This window comes from Esox lucius, chromosome 15, assembly GCF_011004845.1.
Source record: "Esox lucius isolate fEsoLuc1 chromosome 15, fEsoLuc1.pri, whole genome shotgun sequence".
NCBI lineage: Eukaryota > Metazoa > Chordata > Actinopteri > Esociformes > Esocidae > Esox > Esox lucius.
The window spans coordinates 29,956,406-29,976,886 of record NC_047583.1 but is presented as its reverse complement, the minus strand read 5'-3'; positions in this window follow the sequence as shown (position 1 = coordinate 29,976,886).

Below are 20,481 nucleotides of genomic sequence, written 5' to 3'. Positions count from 1 at the left end.
AGCAGACGTTCCTCCTTTCAAATAAGTCACTTTTTTATACAGCCATGGTATCTACTCAGCGTTATCTAGCAAGCAAGCTACTGATCTAACATTTGTTATATAAAACCTGAAAATGAAGATACCTAGCTAACTACGTAAAAAACAATTGCCAGAAAAAGGTTACATTTTATCACATTCATCCATTCTGTAGCTATGAAAATGTACTGATTTTTGTACACTTTGTACTTACTATGAAAACAAAATGCATAGCTACAGTAATCCACTTATCCAGCCTACACACATTGTTCATCATGAAATAACGAATGAGAATGTCGGATTTGTTCTCACGCATAGTTTTTTCAAAATAAATGTATTACACACAATATTTTAACCCATTTCTAATATTTTGTGGGACATGTCCCCTCAGTCCCCCCCGGCTCAGGTGCTCTTGCGCCTGAGGACCCGAAGATCATGGCCATCCAATGTTGGTTTTCGGCCTTGTCCCTTCAATACAGAGGTTGTTGCAATATTTGCCGTAGCAGTCTTTCACAGAGTGATCTGCAGCACGGCCTCAACCCGGAGAGCCCATGGATCAAGCGCTTTCTCCCTGCTTGCACGGAAGGCCTGAGATCTCCCAGTGAAAGTCGGTGAAGTCACCGCACCAACAATAAACCTGACTCGTGTCCTTCAGCAGGAAATTGAAGAACCCTTCGTGACAGATGCCAAAGGCAGAGCTAACACCAGGCAGCATAAAGATCACCAACACTGGGAGTAAGATTAATTCCCCCATCTCCAACAGAACAGTATGTCCATCATATGCTAATCACGGATGACAGCAAAAATGACTCCAGGGACGTGCACCCACATGCTACTGTAGCATCAACATCTGACTGACTGAGTAACCTGATCATTAAATAGGCTGCTACACAATCTGACATGGTGATAGAACTGATCCTGCATCGGCTGATGCGTTGCTGACCAATTATCAGTCGGGTTTCCTGGTTGAAGTGGCTACGCTAATAAGTCGTCATGTTCATTGTGTGGACAAGTTGGCTGTTCTGGAAAGGGACAAAAAAATGCAAGCCAACAGTATTCCTGCCATGAAAGCTGTCAGTAAGATAACATTGCTTACATACACCTCAACAAACTCATTGTCCTCCCTCCTTAACAATGGCCTAGGAGGAGTGATAGAAACGAGCCTTAAGTTCAGACAACCTCCCCAATGTTCACACAAACACTGAATCAGCATTTCTTCAACATGAATTGCTTATTCATGCTTTTACTTATCAAAGTTCTGTTGATTGTTCTTTTGAATATATATATATATATATATGTTTATTGGAATATTTAACAGCCACAGGGTCTTGATCCTTTTAATCATAATTAAAAATATATGATGCAAAGACAGGCATGTGAGAAATGTGAACGGTTGATGGGAGAGATTAAGTATAAAGTTTGGAAGCCCCCCGAGTGGTACAATGGTTTAATTGACTGCCTTCCAGCTGTTAGAATTTTGGTCTCGTCATTCTCACAGTGCCCAGGGTGTCCTGCAGAGGGCAGGACAAATTCTCTCAGCATTGCTCATGAGACATGGTCATATCCACAAATTGGGTAAAATAGTAGGCAACATAGAATAATAATATCACCCAAATTATATAAGTTTCACAAGTTTTCTTCTTTTTCCCTCTATTCACTAAGCTGGGTTAGCCATTTGGCAGGCCTCTGCATTTACGGTGCCATCCTGTCTTGGCTAGATATTTTGAAATGTGTTACATCCAGATGTCCCGCTGTTTAATGGCCATAGGGAGTGTTATCTTTTAATCCTAGGTGTGTTAGGAGACAGGGAAAAGACTGATTGGTTTTTGACCTGACTATTAATTTCTGCCCTTGGCTGTGCAGATGGAGACAGGCAGATTTGTATTTGCTAAGGTCTGCATACTTTTTGCATTAGGGATTGGTCTGTGCAAGTCCTTAGACTACTCCATGGGGTGCTGTTCCAATTCCCTGTGTAAACCTTTTCACACTTGGCTTGGATGAATTTGCATGTATGACTGGTGAAGTCACATCTTAGCCAAATAATTGACACGCTACGGAGATAAAAGACCAGAGCGATATTACTACAGAACGAATAATTATTAATTAAAATGAATGATACACACAATACAATAAACTGTACAAACAAAACAAAAGACAATGAATGGGCAGGTTTACCCACTTTCAAATATGGCCTTTCACTCTAGTGTATGGTTCCCCAAACGGTAAAATCTTGTTAAAGAAATTGGTTATCATATTATCATTGGCACTCTTTCCCCGTCACTCTTTCCCCCTCTGCTTCCTTCATAATATAATTTCAAATGGGACAACAACCCTGCTATCCCGATCTAAAGTTTTAGAATGCCTGAACAACATTAACCCTGCCATCTTCAGACCCAGTCTTTTCTCTACAATTCAGACAGGTTTCAGAAATGGCCATGGGTGTATCTCAGAACCTCAAAGTCCTAAACTACATTGTATCTGCTTTAGACAAAAAGCAGTACTGTGCATATGTTTTTATTGATTTGGCTGAAGCCTTTTATTCTGTTAATGATTACATCCTAATTTATAAACTCAGCCAGGATTCCCAGGACTGTATCGGCCGTAAAGTAGGGGGAGCACAAAACAGAGTGATGGTGTGTTAGGTGTTGGAAGGTATTTATTGAACAGAAATGAGCAAAGGAAAATGAAAAACAGACAAAATAGGGCAGTGGTTTTGAGCAAACTTCTGAGCTCATGAGAAGTTCCTTAGAGGTTTTAAACTAACCTGGTCTCATTGAATAAGTATTATACATAGATCCATCGCATCCAATTTCTTATGATATGTTACGCTATGTTAGGTTACAGTACAATGCGCTAACAAAACGTATAATACATTGCAAATTGGCTAAAACATAACATACAGTTAGGTCCGGGAATAATTGGACGCTGATAAGTTTTGTTATTTTGTCTGATTAGTAATATATATTCAAGCTACAGTTAATTAATGACAATGGGCTTAAAGTGCAGTCTCTCAGCTTTAATTTGAGGGTATCTAAATAGGAGGAAGGGTTTAGGAATTACAGCTCTTTAATATGTAACACCCTCTTTTTCAAGGGACAAAAGGTAATTGGACAATTTACTAAAATGTCTGGAGTTCATTCCAGGTGTGGCATTCGCATTTGGAAACTGCTGCTGTGAACCCACAACATGCGGTCAAAGGTGCTCTCAATGCAAGTGAAACAGGCCATCCTTAGGCTGCAAAAAATCCTTCAGAGAGATATGAGGAACATTATAAGTGGCCAAATCAACAGTTTGGTACATGCTGAGAAAATGCGCCCTGCAACACAAAAAGGCCTGGACGTCCTTAGAAGACAACAGTGGTTGGTGATCGTAGGATCCTTTCCATGATTTAAAAAAACACCTTCACAACATCCAGCCAGGTGACCAACACTCTCCAGGAGGTAGGCATATCATTATCCAAGTCTACCATAAAGACTTCACTGGAGCAAATACAGAGGGTTCACTACAAGGTGCGAACCATTAATAAGCCTCAAGAATAGAAAGGCAAGATTAGACTTTGCCAATCTAAAAAAGCCAGCCCGGTTCTGGAAAAGCATTCTTTGGAAAGATGAAACTAAGATCAACCTCTACCAGAATGATGGGAAGAAAAACGTATGGAGAATACTTGGAACGGCTCATGATCTGAAGCATACCACATCAACTGTAAAACACGGTGGCGGCAGTGTGATGGCATGAGCATGCATGGCTTCCATTGGCACTGGGTCACTAGTGTTTATCAATGATGTGACAGAAGACAGAAGCAACAGGATGAATTCTGAAGTGTATAGGGATATATTGTATGCTCAGATTCAGCCAAATTCGGAGAAGTTCATTGGACGCTTCACGTTACAGATGACAATGACAATGACCCAAAACACACTGTGAAAGCAAGTAAGTGGAATATTCTGCAATGGCCGAGTCAAACAGCTGATCTCAACCCAATTGAGCATGGATTTCACATTCTGAAGACAAAACTTGAGGCAGAAAGACCCATGAACAAACAACTGAAGACAGCTGCAGTAAAGGCCTGGCAAAGCATTGCAAAAGAGGGAAGCCAGCGTTTCCATGCTTTCCAAACTTTAAGCAGTCTTGCCTGCAAAGGATTCTCAACAAAGTATTAAAAATTAACATTTTATTTATGATTGTGTTAATTTGTCCAATTACATTTGAGCTCCTGAAATAAGGGGACTGTGTGTGAAAAAGGTTGCAATTCCTAAATGTTTCATACCATATTGTTGTTCAGCCCCTTGAATTAAAGCAATTAGGAATTGCATCTCAGTTGTTTCATTTCAAATCCATTGTGGTGGCGTAAAGAGCCAAAATTATGAAAATTGTGTCAGTGTCAAACTATTTCCGGATCTAACTGTATGTTACGGACGCTACTAAAACGTATAATATATTACAAATTTACCCAAAATATCCAAGCCGTGTCTCAAATCAGTGACATTCAGCTCTGCAGACGGGCATCCAACCCACTGCTTCATATAGGGACAACGGATTTCAGTGGATGAGTAATGGCTTAACCAAGTTTGCTATAATATGTAATAAATGCATGTTAACATTGCAGTTAACGTCATGTATCACAGCACTGGGTTTAAGGTTAGGTTTGAAAAAAAGTTCTAAACTCCCAATGGGGGTTAGGTATGCACGGGCACAGGGGCTATATACTGTTCAGACTTATTTTTCTTTATGAGATCCAGACAAACAAAATAAATACAAACAAGGAACAGAAAAGACAAAATACAAACAATCTGTGTGGAATACCCTGGATCAAAAAAAAAAAGGGGGGGGGGGTTAAAGAAAGTAGATAGTAATAATTTTGAATTATGTTTGAATTATGTTAAAAATAAAAGTTGGGTAAGTGGAAAAAAGAAAGGATTAAAACTAAGATGCCAATATGGCTGAAATCAGAGAATTCAGCCAGGACCAGGAATTAGAACCCACCACATCTGAGGCAAGGATCTGATCACTTTAATGTGATGGAGGACCCTGCAACCCATGTGTAAGATAGGGGCGGGATCAACGGGGGAGGTTTTCATAGTTCGACATAGTCGTTCCAGTTAATTACCCAATTACTCCATAAACTGCCAACCCCTACAAGAACTGCCACCTTAACGTGGTGGAGGGGTTTGAGTACCCGAGTGACCCTAGGAGCTATGTTGTCTGGGGCTATATGCCCCTGGTAGGGTCCCCCAAAACAAACAGGTCCTAGGCGACGGGTCAGACTAAGAGCAGCTCAAAACCCCTTAACCCTTGGTAGCCTATGGGGCTTTCGGCCGGATTTCACTACTGGGACATTTTGGGTCCTAGATTCATTTCTGTAACAGATACAACCTATTATGATGTATCCTGGTAATACCAACCCAAAAAATGTGGTTCTTCAACCTAGAAATGAAACACTATAACATGAAAGATTGTAACCCAATATAACGGTTCTTTTAGGTTTAATGACACAAAACGGCCAGCAGGTGGCAGCACTAAATCGCTAGTTACGTTTGGACTTATATATTTTATAAACTCAGAAAAATTACCAACTTCTTCCCAAAAACTCAAGAACATCCCCATACTATTTTGACTAAATATTTATTTTTATATCTTATATATAATACAAACGATGTTTTATGGTTCAAAACATCATATATAGTGATGTACACGCTTGTAATATTAATTCTAGTGTACACATGAGCCTTTCTAAGATGCATTGGCAATGTCGTTGCCTGGTGAAAAGTTCTCATAGCAACCCAAACTATACAACTATACAGCCCATATTATACACGGACAACCCCAATTATACACGGAACGCTTCAGGAAAGTGGCTACAAATAATATACCATTGGAATCGGACGATTATGGCAAATCTATTTTTCGAAATATTTATGCAAATGAGCACTGTCCGCGGTATCGTGGATGTCGACTATGGATGATGATAAACATTTTGAGGTCCGTGACGTTGCCCGATATGGCGCAGCCGGGGCCCCACCCTGAAGCCAGGCCCGGGGTTGGGGCTCGTATGCGAGTGCCTGGTGGCCGGGCCTTTCCCCATGGGGCCTGGCCAGGCTCAGCCCGAAGGAGCGACGTGGAGCCGCCTTCCCGTGGGCTCAACACCCACAGGAGGGACCATAAGGGGCCAGTGCGCAGAGGATCGGGCGGCAGTCGAAGGCGGGGGCCTAGACAGCCCGATCCCTGGACACGGAAACTAGCTCTAGGGACATGGAATGTCACCTCGCTGGCGGCGAAGGAGCCTGAGATCGTGCGAGAGGTTGAGAGGTTCCGACTAGAGGTAGTCAGGATCACCTCTACGCACGGCTTGGGCTCTGGAACCACACTCCTTGAGAGAGGATGGACTCTTTACCACTCTGAAGTTGCCCATGGTGAGAGGCGGCGGGCTGATGTGGGTTTGCTTATAGCTCCCCAGCTCTGCCGCCATGTGTTGGAGTTTACCCCGGTGAACGAGAGGGTAGTTTCCCTGCACCTACGGGTCGGGGATAGGTCTCTCACTGTTGTTTGTGCCTACGGGCCGAACGGCAGTGCAGAGTACCCGACCTTATTGGAGTCTCTGGGAGGGGTGCTGGAAAGTTCTCCGACTATTGTTTTACTGGGGGACTTCAACGCCCACGTGGGCAACGACAGTGAAACCTGGAGGGGCGAGATTGGGAGGGACGGCCCCCCTGATCTGAACCCAAGCAGTGTTCAGTTATTGGACTTCTGTGCACATAAGGGTGTCCATCAGTGCACATGGCACCAGGACACCCTAGGCCGCAGGTCGATGATCGACTTTGTTGTCGTTTCATCTGACCTGCGGCCGTATGTCTTGGACACTCGGGTAAAGAGAGGGGTGGAGCTGGATCCCGAGGGAGGCTGGAGATATTGAGTCCGAGTGAACCATGTTCTCCACCGCCATTGTCGAAGCGGCCGTTCGGAGCTGTGGCCGTAAGGTCTCCGGTGCCTGTCGAGGTGGCAATCCCCGAACCCGGTGGTGGACACTGGAAGTAAGGGATGCCGTCAAGCTGAAGAAGGAGTCTGATTAGGCCTGGTTGGCTTGTGGGACTCCTGAGGCAGCTGACGGGTACCGGCAGGCCAAGCGGACTGCAGCCCGGGTGGTTGTGGAGAGAAAAACTCGGGCCTGGGAGGAGTTCGGTGAGGCCATGGAGAAGGACTATCGGCTGGCCTCGAAGAGATTCTGGCAAACTGTCCGGCGCCTCAGGAGAAGGAAACAGTGCCCTACCAACGCTGTTTACAGTAGAGGTGGGCAGCTGTTGACCTTAACTAGGGATGTCGTCGTTCGGTGGAAGGAATACTTCAAGGATCTCCTCAATCCCGCCGTCACGTCTTCCATTGAGGAAGCAGAGGATTAGGGCGCATTAGGAGCTTGGTCCGCATTGCCGGCAGTAAGTCAGACTTGTTCCCAGTGCATGTTGGACTCCGGCAGGGCTGCCCTTTGTCGCCGGTTCTGTTCGTAATTTTTATGGACAGAATTTCTAGGCGCAGCCAGGGGCCAGAGGGTGTCAGGTTTGGGGACCACACGATTTCGTCTCTGCTCTTTGCAGATGTTGTTGTCGTGTTGGCCCCTTCAAACCAGGACCTTCAGGTTGGTGGAGAGTGCCTGCCTCAAGTGGAGGAGTTTAAGTATCTAGGGGTCTTGTTCACGAGTGAGGGAAGGATGGAACGGGAGATTGACAGACGGATCGGTGCAGCTTCTGCAGTAATGCAGTTGATGTATCGGTCTGTCGTGGTGAAGAAAGAGCTGAGCCGCAAGGCGAAGCTCTTGATTTACCGGTAAATCTACGTTCCTACTCTCACCTATGGTCATGAGCTTTGGGTCATGACCGAAAGGACAAGATCCCGGATACAGGCGGCCGAAATGAGCTTTCTCCGCTGGATGGCTGGGCGATCCCTTAGAGATAGGGTGAGTAGCTCGGTCACCCGGGAGGAGCTCAGAGTAGTGCCGCTGCTCCTCCACATCGAGAGGGGTCAGCTGAGGTGGCTTGGGCATCTGTTTCGGATGCCTCCGGAACGCCTTCCTGGGGAAGACCTAGGACACGCTGGAGGGACTATGTCTCCTGGCTGGCCTGGGAACGCCTCGGTGTCCCCCCGGAAGAGCTGGAGGAAGTATCTAGGGAGAGGGATGTCTGGCCATCTCTGCTTAGACTGCTGCACCCGCGACCCGGCCCCGGATAAGCGGAAGATGATGATTATGATGAAGTTGGTTTAGCCATCATCGGAGGGGGACAACACAAGAAGATTTCTGCAGGAGTGTCCCAAAAATCTTAAACTACTAAATAACAGCAAAACCAGGTAAGTGCTATATCTGGTACGGAGACAATTCCGTGCCAAAATGCTAAATTATTTAGCCTATTAAATGTAACTTGAGGCTACTCAATTCAAAAACAAATCCATTCAGACAAAAAATATATTTTTCTTGAAAAGGCAACACAGTTTACATGCATTTATTGGGTACAATCCCACAACTATAAACCCCCATCTGTGTTTCAATTCTCCTAGACCCTGAGGGTAAGCTCCTTCGCCCCCACCAAACCGTCGTTTCGATGTAAGGTAAATACCTCTCATTTAGCCCCATAGTTTCAATGGTATTTAAAACTCTAATCCAACGTCTTTCTGCAGTCTGTCTCTGTGTTTTAAGCCATATGTGATTTTTTTCATGGCCCAAAATGGTTACGTTATCTGTAGTGTGGTCCTGGAAATATGTATACAATACTGTGGCTCTGTCCCTGTTCCCTATATGGTATAAGTGCTGTTTTAATCTAGTGCCTAAGGCATTCTTAGTTTCCCCAATATATAGTTTGAAGCATTATTTACACCTGATTCCATAGATTACATTGGCCACCGTCAGGTCCTTCCTTTGCCATATGGGGGCTCTCAAGCCAGAAAATATGTTTTCAAGGTAACAACATTTTAGGAGATATTTTTGGTTATTCCCTAATTTCTGTTTATTGGTTTGGGTAACCCTGCCAAGCACTTTTTTTTCTGGATTATTACACAAATGTTACTTTAATGTAATATATCTAATGAATTTGGTTGTGAAACTTCTTCGTAAAATAGTTTACGTTATCCAATGATCTTACTCCCAACATTACTTCACATAATGTAATACACTGCTCAAGAAAATTATGGGAACACTTAAATCACACAACAGATGAATGGAATATTTTAGGAGTGTGCTCCTAATCTCAGCTCGTTACCTGTATAAAAGACACCTGGGAGCCAGAAATCTTTCTGATTGAGAGGGGATCAAATACTTTTTTCACTCATTAAAATGCAAATCAATGTATAAAATTTTTGACATGCGTTTTTCTGGATTTCTTTGTTGTTATTCTTTCTCTCACTGTTCAAATAAACCTACCATTAAAATGATCGACTGATTTCTTTATCAGTGGGCAAATGTACAAAATCAGCAGGGGATAAAATATTTTACTGTACTGGTATCAAGACTGAATTATTTTCATTTTTGACATAATAATTATTTCCTAAATGTATTTGTCTGACTAAAATCAATATGTTCATATATATATCTAACCAAACATTGCTTTTTGAGTCAGAAAGTACAGATTGCCCTTAAGGGAGCCGTTTCCCCCAAGTTACCCTAACTTGTAACTGTAACGGATTACATTTAAAAAGTAACCCACTCAACCCAGTGTTTATGTAATGCGCTAAACAAGTAAACTTGTTTTGCCTTGCTCTTCCTCAGTCACTCAGGGCTATAGTATCGACATATCGAGATCATAAATGGTCATTATAATTTCAATAATAAAAAAACTAAACAGTAAACAGTATAAATCAACTAGTGGTTTTGGGTCGAGCAGTTACCCTAATGATGGCAGGGCATCACTGCCATCGTTAGGCCTGGGCATCTCACCGGATCTTTTATGAATAGCCCCAGATTTCAATTTCATGTATTTATTTTTTATTACAAAAGGTAATAATAAAAAATAAAAAAATAGCCCCTTATCTATTCCTCTGTAATTCCGATCATCCATTAAAGCGCAAATGTTTTGGGTCCTCTGTGTGTCAAACAATTAGCAGATCTACTTACAGTATTTAGAATTTGTGTGAGAAAGAGACAAAGAGAATGAGGCTTTTCATTGTTGCCAGCTGAATCTGGCGGCTATGGATATACAATAATTGTTTTTAATCATTATTCTAAAAGAAATATAAGAAGTGCAGATAAAGTGTAGGCCTGCACGATTAATCAAAATCATATTGACATTGCAATTTAGACGTGCAATTTCTAAATCGCAGAAAGCAGCGATTTTGGATTACTGGTGTGCCATCTTTGTTATAATCATATTTGAATTTGTTTACAATTTATTAAGAGTTGATTTTAGAATCTGTCTGCCCACTTAAAAAAAAAAAATATTTGATTATTAGTATAAAGGATGGAAACTGGCAAGCGAACTGCACATTCATGTCAGTCAACACATCTTCCCCTACATTTTGCTATTTTAAGACAATAAACATTACTATTCAAATGTCCAGCTGTATGTCTCAAATCGGTCAATCAAACAACACAATACATTGATTTGATCATGCACTGGTATTGTGATCCTAGCGATGCCTCAGCAGAGCATGCTCTTCTAAAGGGATTTCGGCTCTGGGCTGAGAGTGTTCCATAACTGTGCTGATTTTGTCATGGGGAATGACGAATGGTTAATTGGCCATTTCAGGCCACAATTTATGCAGAAAACTGTCAATTCATAGGTTGATGATTGCCACACCCGTGTTGTGTGTAAATAAGGACAGGAGCACTGCAATGACGCTCATTTCAAAGTGGTGTGACAGTTCTGTAAATCACACTTGGAGATGATCGTCTCTCCCCACTTTCAAATCTTAGATCTTTTCTGAGAAGGTTTTATAAATGAGGGACATTGTCTTGTTGTAGGATGAAATTGTCTCCAATCAACTAGTCTAAAGAAGGAGAGTTTTATAGCTTCTTTAATCAGCACCACAGTTTCAGCTTTGCTAACATAATTCAAAAGGTTTTTCTAATGATCAATCTCGCCTGTCAACAGTGTATTCCTAATAATCTAAAGGATTATTAGGAACACCATACTAATACTGTGTTTGACCCCCTTTCGCCTTCAGAACTGCCTTAATTCTATGTGGCATTGATTCAACAAGGTGCTGAAAGCATTCTTTAGAAATGTTGGCCCATATTGATAGGATAGCTTATTGCAGTTGATGGAGATTTGTGGGATGCACATCCAGGGCACGAAGCTCCCGTTCCACCACATCCCAAAGATGCTCTATTGTGTTGAGATTTGGTGACTGTGGGGGCCATTTCAGTACAGTGAACTCATTGTCATGTTCAAGAAACCAATTTGAAATTATTCGAGCTTTGTGACATGGTGCATTATCCTGCTGGAAGTAGCCATCAGAGGATGGGTACATGGTGGTCATAAAGGGATGGACATGGTCAGAAACAATGCTCAGGTAGGCCGTGGCATTTAAACGATGCCCAATTGGCACTAAGGGGCCTAAAGTGTGCCAAGAAAACATCCCCCACACCATTACACCACCACCACCAGCCTGCACAGTGGTAACAAGGCATGATGGATCCATGTTCTCATTCTGTTTACGCCAAATTCTGACTCTACCATCTGAATGTCTCTACAGAAATCGAGACTCATCAGACCAGGCAACATTCTTCCAGTCTTCAACTGTCCAATTTTGGTGAGCTTGTGCAAATTGTAGCCTCTTTTTCCTATTTGTAGTGAGTGGTACCCGGTGGAGTCTTCTGCTGTTGTAGCCCATCCGCCTCAAGGTTGTGCATGTTGTGGCTTCACAAATGCTTTGCTGCATACCTCAGTTGTAACGAGTGAGTTATTTCAGTCAAAGTTGCTCTTCTATCAGCTTGAATCAGTCGGCCCATTCTCCTCTGACCTCTAGCACCAACAAGGCATTTTCACCCACAGGACTGCCGCATACTGGATGTTTTCCCCTTTTCACACCATTCTTTGTAAACCCTAGAAATGGTTGTGTGTGAAAATCCCAGTAACTGAGCAGATTGTGAAATACTCAGACCGGCCCTTCTGACACCAACAACCATGCCATGCTCAAAATTGCTTAAATCACCTTTCTTTCCCATTCTGACATTCAGTTTGGAGTTCAGGAGATTGTCTTGACCAAGACCACACCCCTAAATGCATTGAAGCAACTGCCATGTGATTGGTTGATTAGATAATTGCATTAATGAGAAATTGAACAGGTGTTCCTAATAATCCTTTAGGTGAGTGTATGTGACATTCCTGTTGAATTTCAACATAGCCTTCATGCACCTGCCCGTTAGGTCCCGTATTGGCCCTCTGCTCTGGCTTACTATAGTTCCCGTCTTCCTGTTTTTTCTTCCAGAACAAATATTACCCCCCTTGTGATTTTTACTCCCTGAAAAATAATGATCACATTTCTTCTGAAGTTACAGTGCCTGCCCAGTGTCCGGCATCCTATGCTGACGTTGTTATCTTAATCTGGGCTCACATTGCAATTGGCCTATCAACATCACCCATATCAGCTCGACACAACACATTACCTCACTCTGGTCTCATTCATGTTATTGTACTGTAAACCTTGCCTAACTCACAATGATATGTGTGATGGGTAGTTGCTCTTCTTCTGTTTGCCCTTCTCAACACACTTGCTCCTCTCAACACCTGTTGAAAAACAAGGCCCCGTTACTTCAAGAACTATCAGATCACAATCTTGACTTTCTACTCCTTACTGCTGCTCTGCAAGTTATGACTACCTCTGTTAACGTAAGCCACTCCCCTGATTATGGCTACCAACGTCAATTGGCCTGATGGCAGCCTCACGGATTTGTATGAGTTAAAAGTCAAAATAACGGAATTGTGTCTCCTTTCTGCATTTAAACCCTTCTAATCCATCCATCCTTGTTTTGGTTGGCAAACCATTAAAGTGCTAAAACCAACCGCTCTTGCTGACAGATTCAGGGCAAAGAGTTGGGTATACTGGTGACACAGATTGCAACCTTTCGCAATTCTGAGTGAATGTATGCTTTCACATACAGATTTTGCTGGGGTTTGGGACCACTACATTAGCCACAACAGAGAGGAACCCGCATGAATATATAAACCTCTGCTGTTCTCTCATAAGTGCATGCAAAGTGCGGGCCTGACCTCTTTCATATTAGTCACAACTTTACAGAAAATGTTTTCATTGGGAAAATCACTCATTCATAAAAGGAAATGTGTAGTGATTGTGTCAACTGTAGACTGCTATAGATGCAAGAACTATGCTATTAAAAATATAGTCTGATAAGGAATGTTTAGTGTTTAGTTTCCAGGAACATGTCCTTCATAAATCAAATTTTAGATGGCTGTAACAAGGCTGTGCCATAACCCTTTATCACCAGAAAGTGATGAGGCCTCTCAAATATTTTTTTTGCCCTGCTCGAATAGAGACAGTGATAACACACCAGGCTAAGAGATTTCCAATATTTGCAATGTACCATTGAATGCAGCTAATCAGTCATCAAGGGATGATGAAAGGGTGCTATAGTTTTCCAAACAAATAACCAAGAGGAATCTGTCAGCACATATTGATTCTACATGTACTGGGTACTTCTTGGTAGATATTTTTTTGCCTGTCCAAAACTATTTTAATAGCATGTTTGGGATGGCTAAGCAAACATAATTTTGATTTGAGGAACAAAAAATAACTATCGGAAATGCATTTGTGTTGCTGACTCACTGTGCACATATTGATTCAAAATGCAGCCTGAGTCTGTTTCATTGCGACTTGGTTTTCATTGTGTAGCAAATGTAGTGCAGCTGAACACAGTAATAAAGCCTTTCTTCCTCCACCCGTCAAGATATGCTGTGTTTCCACAGCCCCAGGTGGAGGTTTAGCCAGACAAGCTCAAAGACACGTGGCTGGACTACAGCTCTGGTTGCTCCCTGCTGTGTGTGTGTGTGTGTGAGTGTGCCTGGGGAGAAACGGAAGTGCTTGTATTTCTGTGTGTTGAGAGTGTGTGATTCCACCAGGTCATCCAGGAGGATCAAATTGAATCTTACTTCAACCGGAACAGCCCCACCATGGATGTTAGTTTGGTGGTGAAACACCTCACTACAATGTTGGGATATATTTACCAGAGGGTACTGCAGTCTGAGTGAAGAGATAGATCAGAACAGGCTGAAGAGGGAGTTGGTAAGAAAGAAGGGATTTCAGAGTAGACTTCATTCAGATTCTGCAATCACCCTTTTTGGCTATCCAGGATCAGACTGACCGGCCTGTTTATGATTACATTTCTCAGTGAATAAATCAGATAGGATCTTTCTAAACCAGGTACTATGATCTATGTTGAACAAAATATTTTTTTATTTAACCAGTCTATTTAGAGCCAATTAACATTTAAATTACAACACAGAACTATTTATAATGTAATAAATCTCTACAAAAACACTGTAAACAAGAGGGTAAACAAAAAAAACAGTTACACTAAATACATCAAGATGAAATACTTAAGGTTGACAAATTTAATAGCTATAAAAGCTGTAAGGCTAAACAGCGTGGTTACATTTAAATTTTCAGTCATAGGCGCGTAAAAAGAGAAGTGTTTTTAACCTAGATTTAAAATCTATAGTCTGGGGCATGTCTAAGATCTTCTGGTAGTTTAGTCGAGTTGTGTGCGGCATAAATGTTAAACGCAGCTTGACCATGTTTAGTTTGGCCTCTGAGCTCTACTAGCTGACCTGTGTCAGCTAGTAGAGCCCTGCTAGGTTTATATTCTTCAAACATCAGAAATGTATTTGGGTCCTAAACCATTCAGAGATTTATATACTAAAAGCACCATTTTAAAATCTATTCTACAGATTTAAGAACCGGAGTGATGTGCTCTGTTCTCTTGGTCCTGGTTAACATTCTAGCAGCAGCATTCTGAATGAGCTGCAGCTGTTTTACAGTCTTTTTGGGGAGTCCAGTTAAGAGGCCATTACAGTAGTCAATCCTACTAGAGATAAAAGCATGGATGAGTATCTCTTGGTCTTTTTGGGACACCAAGCCTATGTTTATGGCTATATTTTTAAGATGATAGAATGCCGTTTTGGTAACCACTTTGAGATGACTGTTAAATGTAAGGTCTGAGTCTATCAGAGACATATTAGATCATATTAGATGGCGGTATGATGATAGTTCCAAGCATAAAGGTATTTAGCAATTCATTTTAGTACTTGGTGATGGTGAATTTAACAGAATAACAGTAATGGAGGAGTTTAGACTTGAAAGAGATACTATAGGGAGTGCTCCTAATCTCAGCGTGTTACCTGTATAAAAGACACCTGTCCACAGATTCAATCAATCAGATTCTAAACACTCCACCATGGCCAAGACCAAAGAGCTGTTCAAGGATATCAGTGACAAGATTGTAGACCTACACAAGGCTGGAATGGGCTACAAACCCATCGCCAAGCAGCTTGGTGAGAAGGTGATAACAGTTAGTATGATTATTCGCAAATGGAAGAAACACATAAGAACTGTCAATCTCCCTCTCTCTGGGGCTCCATGAAAGATCTCACCTTGTGGGGTTGCAATGATCATGAGAACGGTGAGGAATCAGCCCAGATCTCAAGGCACCTGGGACCATAGTCACCAAGAAAACAATTGGTAACGCACTACACCGTGAAGGACTGAAATCTTGCAGCGCCCACAAGATCCCCCTGCTCAAGAAAGCACATGTACAGGCCCGTCTGATAATTGCCAATGAACATCTGAATGATTCAGTGGAGAACTGGGTGAAAGTGTTGTGGTCAGATGAGACCAAAATCTAACTCTTTGGCATCAACTCAACTCGCCGTGTTTGGAGGAGGAGGAATGCTGCCTATGAACCCAAGAACACCAACCCCACCGTCAAACATGGAGGTGGAAACATTATGCTTTTCTGCTAAGGGGACAGGACAACTTCACTGCATCAAAGGGACGATGGACAGGGCCATGTACCATCAAATCTTGGGTGAGAACCTCCTTCACTCAGCCAGGGCACTGAAAATGCATCGTGGATGGGTATTCCAGCATGACAATGACCCAAAACACACGGCCAAGGCAACAAAGGAGTGGCTCAAGAAGAAGCACATTAAGGTCCTGGAGTGGCCTAGCCAGTCTCCAGACCTTAATCCCATAGAAAATCTGTGGAGGGAGGTTCGAGTTGCCAAACGTCAGCCTCGAAACCTTAATGACTTGGAGAAGATCTGCAAAGAGGAGTGGGACAAAATCCCTCCTGAAATGTGTGCAAACCTGATGACCAACTACACAACTACAAGAAAATCTGACCTCTGTGATTGCCCACAAGGGTTTTGCCACCAAGTACTAAGTCATGTTTTGCAGAGGGGTCGAATTTCTTATTTCACTCATTAAAATGAAAATCTATTAATAACATGCATTTTTCTGGATTTTTTGGTTGTTATTCTGTCTCTCACTGTTAAAATAAACCTACAATAAAAATTATAGACTGATCATTTCTTTGTCAGAGGGCAAACATACAAAATCAGCAGGGGATCAGCAGACTTTTTTCCCCCATTGTATTTAAGTGAGTTAGTAAAACCAATATTTACTGTGATATTGCACATTCCAATATCCAAAGGCAAAAGGCTATCTATAACATTTATTACAATTTCAATTAATTTTTCATTACTATTTTTGAATATGTTTTGTTAATCGAGCGAGGAATAAGTTAAAAACATAAAATCAATAATATTGGGCAATTCATTCAACATCAGTGCCAATTGATAGGCCTATATGTTAATATATACTCAGTAAATTAGCTATTAAACAAAAAAAAATTTATATTAGTCTGTCTCTTAAACTTTTGTAATATTTCAGCACATTTTCTGTTACAATTTTGTTATATTTTACCAACATATTCTTGGGGCGTTTAGCCCTAAGAAACAGGATTACTATAAAGAAGTATTATTATTTTTTACTCTGAACAAGTGGATTACGTCCAGTTTCCTATTGACATATCAAAAATCTGTTTAGAGTTCAAACTTCCTCACATCACATGACAATGTTTTCTAAATGACAAAAAATAAGAATCTTATGTCAAATGCGTTTTTGTGGAATTACTTGCTCAGTTGAGATGATTCAACAACATTTTCAAGATGAACAAGAATATTGTCAACCAAGGAATGTGTGGAAATAAATAAAAAAAAGTTGCCTTCATTTGGTGGTTTGGTGGAAAATTACAGGTGGGAGACATTTTACCGAGAGAGCCGTTTAACCCCAAGCCACCCTAATGGTCCACATTTGTAATTAGTAACATAACTTATTGATTACTCAAACTCAGTAACATAATCTGATTACTTTGAGATTTAAGAGGCATTAGAAGACAAATAGGAATCGCCTATAACAAAATGAACACCTTTTGTGGGATGAATCAATTACAGTTTACATACAGTGGGGAGAACAAGTATTTGATACATTGCCGATTTTGCAGGTTTTCCCACTTACAAAGCAGAAGTCGGTAATTTATATCATAGGTACTCTTCAACTGTAAGTGATGGAGTCTAAAACAAAAATCCAGAAAATCACATTGTATGATTTTTAAGTAATTTATTTGCATTTTATTGAATGACATAAGTATTTTATACATCAGAAAAGCAGAACTTAATATTTGGTACAGAAAACTTTGTTTGCAATTACAGAGATCATAGGTTTTCTGTAGTTCTTGACCAGGTTTGCACACACTGCAGAAGGGATTTTGGCCCACTCCTCCATACAGACCTTCTCCAGATCCTTCAGGTTTCGGGGCTGTCGCTGGGCAATACGGACTTTCAGCTCCCTCCAAAGATTTTCTATTGGGTTCAGGTCTGGAGACAGGCTAGGCCACTCCAGGACCTTGAGATGCTTCTTACGTAGCCACTCCTTAGCTGCCCTGGCTGTGTATTTCGGGTCATTGTCATGCTGGAAGACCCAGCCAAGACCCAGATTCAATTCTCTTACTGAGGGAAGGAGGTTGTTGGCCAAGATCTCACGATACATGGCCCCATCCATCCTCCCCTCAATACGGTGCAGTCGTCCTGTCCCCTTTGCAGAAAACCATCCCAAAGAATGATGTTTCCACCTCCATGCTTCACGGTTGGAATGGTGTTCTTGGGGTTGTACTCATCCTTCTTCTTCCTCCAAACACACTGAGTGGAGTTTAGACCAAAAAGCTAAATTTTTGTCTCATCAGACCTTCTCCCATTCCTCCTCTGGATCATCTAGATGGTCATTGGCAAACTTCAGACGGGTCTGGAAATGCGCTGGCTTGAGAAGGGGGACCTTGCGTGCGCTGCAGGATTTGAATCCATGACAGCGTAGTGTGTTACTAATGGATTTCTTTGAGACTGTGGTCCCAGCTCTCTTCAGGTCATTGACCAGATCCTGCCGTGTAGTTCTGGGCTGATCCCTCACCATTCTCATGATCATTGATGCCTCATGAGGTGAGATCTTGCATGGAGCCCCAGACCGAGGGAGATTTACTGTCATCTTGAACTTCTTCCATTTTCTAATAATTGTGCCAACAATTGTTGCCTTCTTACCAAGCTGCTTGCCTATTGTCCTGTAGCCCATCCCAGCCTTGTGCAAGTCTACAATTTTATCCCAGATGTCCTTACACAGCTCCCTGGTCTTGGCCATTGTGGAGAGGTTGGAGTCTGTTTGATTGAGTGTGTGGACAGGTGTCTTTTATAAAGGTAATGAGTTAAAACAGGTGCAGTTAATACAGGTAATGAGTGGAGAACAGGAGGGCTTCTTAAAGAAAAACTAACAGGTCTGTGAGAGCCGGAATTCTTACTGGTTGGTAGTTGATCAAATACTTATGTCATGCAATAAAACTATTTTCTGGATCTTTTTTTTTGATTCCGTCTCTCACAGTTGAAGTGTACTTATGATAACAATTACAGGCCTCTTCATGCTTTGTAAGTAGGAAATCCTGCAAAATCAGCAGTGTATCAAATACGTGTTCTCCCCACTGTAGAATTAGCATTTTACCTCATGGGTTACATACAGTGACTTTGAAAAGAGTTTCTAAAACATTGCTTTCTACTTATGATTGGGCTACATCTCTACATTACATGCTAAAGTTTTGTCAGATATTCAGTCATTCCAGATATTCAGTCCAATCCAATAACCCTTGATCTTCCAGAATCTGACTTTCTTTCTGAACACAACTGAAAATCTAAGGATGTATTAACCTATTTAGTTATTTGTTTTATTCATTTTTTTTATTGCAAACATTGTTGAAACATAATTGACAATTTCCCTAAAAGGGAATTGACATTGTTGCATACAAAATTTGGGATATCGCTTTTCGCGCGTACACTAAATATGCAGTTGTCTGATGCTTTGCACCACAACCATTAACATTGTCAAAATGTTGCAGAAACCCCAGGCACGTGAATGCACGATTTCAATCGTGAACACCCGCATACAAATAAATTGAAGTAATCCAAGAAGTAATCCTACATTTTTTCAAAAGTATCTGTAATCTGATTACATTATTTTAGTTGGTAAAAGATTACAAATTTTTTTTAATCCCTATTACTTGTAATACGTTACACACCAACTCTGCATACACAAAGGCAATTTAAACCTTACAAACACATGCATAACAGAAATAAATAAATAGTACATTAATACTCTAGTGATATAATATTTAATATTGTAGTATGTAGTAGTTATATTCCTCATAATTGTATTTTATATTACCTGTTATTATTATTATAATTGGGGTTGTTGTTACTGAGGCTGTTATCATTGTTGTTTTTCATGATGACGATTGCCTTACTGCGAATCAAGCATTATTTTATTTGTTGGTTTACACGACCAGACATGAGATTTAGATCTCTTTTTTTTCTCAGGAATAATATGTGGCATATCCTTAATATTTGCCGTCCACTGTTTAACTGTGTACATTTTTCTGGGTATTGTTTTGTATCAGATAAATGTATGGCATCATTACCAGTCAAATGGATTAATTAAATAATTTACAAGCAAAATATTAGGATTGTGATGAACTACAATTAAGCCCATAAGTATTCATACCCATACCAAATGTTTAGCTGTTGTGAATTTGTATTTTACCAATAGGTTTCTTGCTGGAAATGACATAAACAAGTGTCAAAACACGGTAAGACATTGTGCTGGAGATACAAATTAATATTGTAACTATTTCAGTTACATTATTAATCTTTTTAATTTTTTTTATGGAAAATGCCATATCCAACATTATTCATACCCCTTGAAATTGTTGCAAATTTTGGCGGAAATGCACATTTCTATACCATTTACAATGGTCTTGGAATTCCCACCATGAGAGGCAGTAGTTCTTTAGTCAGTTACTAGTCAACTGCAAGTCATGGCTAAAAATTTACATACATTTATTTGTATGTCCAGCACAATTTCTTACTGGGTTCTATGTCA